This window comes from Erithacus rubecula (genome assembly GCF_903797595.1).
Source record: "Erithacus rubecula genome assembly, contig: scaffold_323_arrow_ctg1, whole genome shotgun sequence".
In the NCBI taxonomy this organism is placed as follows: domain Eukaryota; kingdom Metazoa; phylum Chordata; class Aves; order Passeriformes; family Muscicapidae; genus Erithacus; species Erithacus rubecula.
This window is the reverse complement of record NW_027636007.1, coordinates 62,322-68,658: the sequence shown is the minus strand read 5'-3', so window position 1 is coordinate 68,658 and position 6,337 is coordinate 62,322. Positions and strand designations below refer to the sequence as shown.

The 6,337-nt window shown below is 51.4% G+C and overlaps 1 pseudogene across 1 annotated transcript; it reads right to left on the bottom strand.

Moving 5' to 3' along the window:
• Positions 1-1,109: 1,109 nt before the first annotated feature.
• LOC306815992 (olfactory receptor 14A16-like) lies at positions 1,110-3,234 on the bottom strand (annotated as a pseudogene). Its single transcript, XR_013777882.1, has 2 exons — positions 3,223-3,234; positions 1,110-2,064 (listed from the first exon to the last, which is right to left on the bottom strand). The product of XR_013777882.1 is annotated as an olfactory receptor 14A16-like (transcript).
• Between the last annotated feature and the right edge of the window lie 3,103 nt (positions 3,235-6,337).

The window sequence follows — 6,337 nt, the reverse complement described above, 5'->3', positions numbered from 1 at the left end:
GGATGCCATGCAGGCCTGGGTCTGAACAACAGTGTCTTCAGGGGGACAGGAAACCCACAGCTCATGGGAACAAACATTCTGGCTGACTGCAAGAGGCCATGAGTGGTTTCCCTCCTGTCCTCCAGCCCTTGCTAGCCCCAGGGGCTGATGGCATTTGTGCTCACTTGCTCACTCAGCTCCATCTCCCCACAGCAGCACCATGGGGGTGCTGATGCCTTCTATGTGCAGTGCAAACAGTGGCTTCTGAGCCAGTGCTGCTGTGTCTGTGCCTGCAAGGATGTGGCACCTGTGTGAGCTGCGGAGACGCAAGGGCTGCAGTGGAGGGATGTTGTTGGCAGGTGCATGAGGACGGTCTGGAACAATGCCCTGGGCTGTCCAGCGCAGTGGGGATGAATCAGCCCCTGCTCTGCTGCTCCTTGCCAGGGTCTCCCCATTGCAGGGACCTTGTAGAGCACCAGCCATGCTATTTGCCTCCAGCCTGCCCATGGACAGTCTGGGGCTGCTAACGGGGGTTTGCTCATCACTGCCCTGGCCAAGTGTTCTGGAGAGCCGGGACAAGGAGCCTGGAGCCCCCAGGCCCTGCCCTGAGGCGTCAGCGCTGCCCCAGCAGTGCCCATGGCCTGTCCCTGCTACAGCCCCGGCACTGGCACCCCCAGGGCTGTGCTCGACCCCGAGAGCACTCAGGCCCTGCAGCAACACTAGGGGCAGGAGGGTAGCGGGGCAGTGGCACGGGAGCAGCACTGGCAACACCAAGTGCTGCTGCTGCTGCTGGTGGCACAGCTGCTGTGCCAGCACTGATCTGCCCCAGCTCTGCACACAGACATTGCTGCTGCAGCACCAGAAAAGGGAACAAAAGGGGCGTCTCTGGAGAAAACTTTGCTGGGAGAGAAATCCTTCAGTGTCCTTAAGCCATGAAGACTGCAACCCTTCATTGAGATATTTTGTGGCCACAGGGGAGGAGGAGAAATGAGCAATGGAACACAGAGTGGCTATTTTTATTGAAAATATTATAAAACTAAAACAAAGGACAAATAACCCCAGAACCAAACCAAAAAGAAGTATCAAAAATGAATTTTATTAAATGTGATTTCCAGAAATTGGCCAGCAGTTTAATGTTCCTGAAAGCAGACAGTCATCAGTGTGCACACTGCAGCCTTGAGCTCTTTGTTCCTCAGGCTGTAGATGAGAGGGTTCAGGGCTGGAGGCATCACTGAATACCGAACTGACAGTGCCAGATCCAGGGATGGGGAGGAGATGGAGGGGGGCTTCAGGTAGGCAAATGTGCCAGTGCTGATAAAGAGGGAGACCACGGCCAGGTGAGGGAGGCAGGTGGAAAAGGCTTTGTTCTGTCCCTGCGCAGAGGGGATCCTCAGCACAGCCCTGAAGATCTACACAGAGGAGAAAACAATGAACACAAAACACCCAAGTGCTAAACAGCAACTAACAGCAAGAAGCCCAAGTTCCCTGAGGTTGGAGTGTGAGCAGGAGAGTTTGAGGATCTGGGTAACCTCACAGAAGAACTGGCCCAGGGCATTGCCATGGCACAGGGGCAGGGAAAATGTATTGGCCGTGTGCAGCAGAGCATTGAGAAAGCCACTGCCCAGGCAGCTGCTGCAATGTGGGCACAAGTTCTGCTGCCCAGGAGGGTCCCGTAGTGCAGGGGTTTGCAGATGGACACGTAACAGTCGTAGTACATGATGGTCAGGAGGAAATACTCTGCACCAATGAAGAACATAAAGAAAAAATTTTGCGCGGCACATCCATAGTAGGAGATGTTCCTGGTGTCCCAGAGGGAATTGTACATGGCTTTAGGGACAGTGGTGCAGATGCAGCCCAGGTCAGTGAGAGCCAGGTTGAGCAGGAAGAAGAACATGGGGGTGTGCAGGTGGTGGCTGCAGGCTACGGCGCTGATGATGAGGCCGTTGCCCAGGAGGGCAGCCAGGGAGATGCCCAGGAAGAGGCAGAAGTGCAGGAGCTGCAGCTGCCGTGTGTCTGCCAATGGCAGCAGGAGGAAGTGGCTAATGGAGCTGCTGTTGGACATTTCTTCAATATGGCCATTGTGGACTGTTGAAAGAAGACATTAAAAAGCTGTAATAGCTTTCCTTGAGTCAATCCTGTACAAACATACTAGGAATTCTCTTAAAACCACTTCTCTTACTGTGGGGGTACTTAACTAAAAGCTTTTTTTTTTTTTTTAATTCAATTTTGTTCTGCTGAGTTGCTTTCTCATCTTCGTCACTGCTCTCAACCTGAACTGTGGGGATACCAGTTGGAAATAGGATTTCCAGTGGTGCAGGGCAGTAAGACCTGTTGGTCCTACACAGCTGCCCTGTGCTCATTACACCTCCCTCTTATTCAGGGTGATCACAATTACAACGTGCTTGAAAAAAAAAAGTGGACTTTTTGAAGACCCCAGATTCAAAAGCAGTCTGCCTAAACTCTTCTCTCATTTCCTGTGTTGCTGAACAGGGAGGTATATGCAGTGCTGGTCTGTCTGTCTGCCTGGAGTTCTGCCTACTGGGTGCTGTTTCTTTTCATCCAAGCCTTGTCCCTGCCAGTGCTGCCAGAGCCCAGCCCAGCCCTGGGGGCTCAGCTCTGCCCTGCACACCCCTCCTAGCATAGGGCACTGCCCAGGGTCATCTCCCTGCCAGCAGGGCTTTAAGGGCAACTCAGACTGAGATGCTGCAAGCCAAGGTGCTGCTGCTGCTGTCTGTAGGCAGAGGAGGGTGAGGAGGCACTTTGTGAGGGAGATCTGAGGCAGATCTGCTGATGCCCAGTGGGACAGTGCAGGAGTCCCAGTGACATAGACACACCTGACAGCCCCTTTCCCTTCCCTTGAGGAGAAAGCTGAGAGCAGCCCTGGCCATGCAGCACCATCTGCACAGCAGGAGAAATTTGCCCTGATGGGGATTGCTCCTTCCACCTCCAATTTCTCCCCACAGTGCATGGGGAGCTGCCAGGCACGCTGAGAGCTGCCCCTGGCAGGTGGCACATGCTCTGGGCTGGCCAAGAGCCCTGAGGGCTGCAAGGGCTGCTCTGTAGGACAGCCCTGGGCAAGACCTGGCTGCAGTCCCAGCTTCAGTTCCTGCAGCCATCCCAGGCAGCAGGACCCATCCTGCCCTGTTCCTGTGACCGTGCCCAGGGCCCAGGCTGTGGGCTGTGCTGGCACCAGCAGATCTCTCTAGGAGCACAGGGGACATTGCCCTGCACCCACAGACTCACCATGTCCAGAGCTGTGAATGTGTTTCCCTAAGTGAAGTCTCAGCTCAATATCTGCCCAGTCCTGATTGCCTTCAGCCTGTCTGTGCCTGGCTCCTGTCGCCTCAGTGCCTGCAGGCTATGCCCTCAGCCCTGCTGGGCTGGTAGAGGAGCTGCTCCTCAGCAGAAATGTCTTTTTGAATCTTTTCCTGGTTGCCACTATTTCCCTCTGTGCCAGGAGACACAACACTTGGACTTTAATGACCCTCTAAGGAGTTTTTGAAAATCAGATTTGGTCCCTGAGAGAGTGTTTTCAAAAAAACTTGTCAAGAACTTGAAATTAAATTGATACTCCAAAGTTTCTTGAAGTTTTAATGGGCCTCACAGAGGGACTGGACTGAGAAAGTGTCCCAAGGTTCCAGTTAGAGCAGAAAAATGGAGGCAGTTATGAGAGTTAGGAACAAGGAAGATAAAGTTGTCTCTGATGCTGAGCAAACTTGGATGTGTTTCAGCAATGCAAAGGGCCAAGGGCTGACCCTAAACCTCTGGCCAGGCAGACCCTGTCCCTCCCTCATTGCTCAGGGCTCTTCCCAGGCCACTGGGCTCTGGGGATGTGCAATGCCAAGGGCAGCAGCATGGGGTGGCCCCTGCCAGGCTGCTGAGCAGGGACAAGGAGGCAATGAGGCCCCAGCACAGCAAGGCTCACTTGTCCCCTGCTGGCCTCAGGCCCAGGGCCAGCAGCCATGGGCAAGTGCTGCAGCAGTTGGCTCTGGCAGGGCCTTTCAGCTGCTGCCAATCCCTGTGCCCTCTGCAGCCCAGGCTGTGCTGCGGTGTCCATGCCCTGTGCCTCTGTCCCTGCAGGCTGTCATCATCCCTGGCTGCCTCACCTTGCTGTTCCCTTCTTTTGCCGTCAGCTCTGTGTCCTGCCTGTCTCTGCCTGACCACACAAACCTTGGCCTTGATACCAAAATTTCAAGTCATGTTTTACTCTGCCTGTGAATTCATATCACAGGAACAAGGCACGCCAGGACTGCTTTTCCAGGACGGACAATTGAAAGGGAAGAAGACATCTTGCTTAAGGGTGTGGTGATAGAAAATCCAAGGACCAAACTTGGGAATTTGGGTTGGGTTTTTATGGAAATGTGTATATTGTTATACAGATGTGACTGAATATAAGCCACACACTTGTTGAATCAGTTTTCCACTTAAGGTTAGGAATTGACCCAAGTTGGACCTAAGGCATAAATAAATGATGTCCTCTTCCACACCAAATTGGTGTCAAGGAGTCTTATTCTGATATTTCAAGATTTGGCGACAGTGTGGCCTCTCAGAACTGAGGATTCAACTGTGACACCTTGGAACGTCATGGAACCAGGGGTCCATTTTGATACTTCCTTGCCTCCTGCAAATAGGTGCCATTGTGACACCATGGGGACACAGGGAGCCACAGGGCCATTGTGACACTAAGGATCTAAGGAGATCACTGTGACACTGAGGAACCTCATGGAACCAAGGACCATTGTTACACTGTGGGGTCCTTGAAACCATGGGGACCATACAGACACTGTGGTGCTCCATGAAACAAAGGGTCCATTCTGATACTGCCTGGCCTCATGGAACCAAGAGGCCAATTGTGACACTGGTGGGCCTTGTGGAACAATGGAGTCTATTATGACACTGAATCACAGAATTAATGAAGATAGAAAAGACCCTTGAGACCTTGAAGTCCACCTATGACCTAACATCACCTCATCAACTAAACCATGGCACTGAGTGACACGTCCAATCTTTTTATAAATGCTGCCAGGGACAGTGACTCCACCTCCTCCCTGGGCAGAAGATTCCAGTTCCCAATCACTCTTTCAGTGAAGAATTTTTTCTTGATGGCAAACCTAAACTTCCCTTGGCTTATCTTAACACTCTGACCTCTTGTTCTGTCAGTGGTTGCCTGGGAGAAGAGGCCAACCCCCACCTGACTGCAACTTCTGTTCAGGGGGTTGCAGAGAGTCTCACTGGAGATCATTGTAGCCATTGAGGCTATTGTAGCACAGCAGGCAGGGCCTCATGGAATCAAGGGGAGCACAGAGACAGTGTGGGGCTCCATGGGACGAAGGGACTATTCTGACACTGTGGAACCAAGGAGAGCTTTGTTACACTGCAGGGAAACATGGAACCAAGGAGACCATGATGACACTTTGCGGCCTCGTTGTACAAAGGACCATTGTCACACTGCAGGGCCTCATGGAACCAAGGGCACAAGAGCGACCCTGTGAACTCCAAGGGACCAATGGGGCATTCTCACCCTGCAAACCAAGGAGACCATGACACTATGGGGCATCATGGAACCGAGGTTCCATTGTGACACAGCATGGCCTCATGGAACCATGGAGGCCATTTTTACAATTTGAAGCTTTGTGAAACCAAAGGGACACTGTGGCATTTCAGAGCCTTATGAAACCAAGGAAACCATAGTGACACTGTGGGGCTCAATGGAACCAGGGGAGCATTGTGACACTGCAGGGCCTCATGGGACCATGGAGAATGTTGTGACACTTTGCAGGACCCCATGGAACCAAAGGTCCATTATGACACTGTGGGGCCTCCTGAAATTCTGGAGGCCATGATGACATTTTGAGGCCTCCTTGAATTAAGGGGCTCTGCAGGGCTTCACAGAACCAAGAGACCCTTTTGCCACTGTAAGTCCCCACGGAACCAAGTGATACTATGGTGTGGGAAATGCAGGCATGGAGAGCTCTCAGGGTCTTGTGTGTACAGGATCAGAAATAGAGATGGATGCAAGGTTTGACCTAAGACCCTGGAGAAAGCTTAGAATATTAGAGCATTCAAGTGAAACAGACATGAAACAAGAATATAAGTTGATAGGTTAAGTAGAAATATGTTTTAAGCAAACTGAAATATGTATTATGTAAGCAATGTAATATGTTTAGTAAGATCATAAATGATTTTAAAGTTTGGCAATAGAACCTGGTAGAAAATTAGCTAGAAGTTTAAGATGTATCAGTGTAAATTTGTGAAGTGTTTAATGATTGGTCACAAATATAGCATTGCATCAAAGCCATGAAAAGCAAAGCAATTCATGATTGGTATAAAAGACACAAGCAAGCTTTGTAGAAGTATT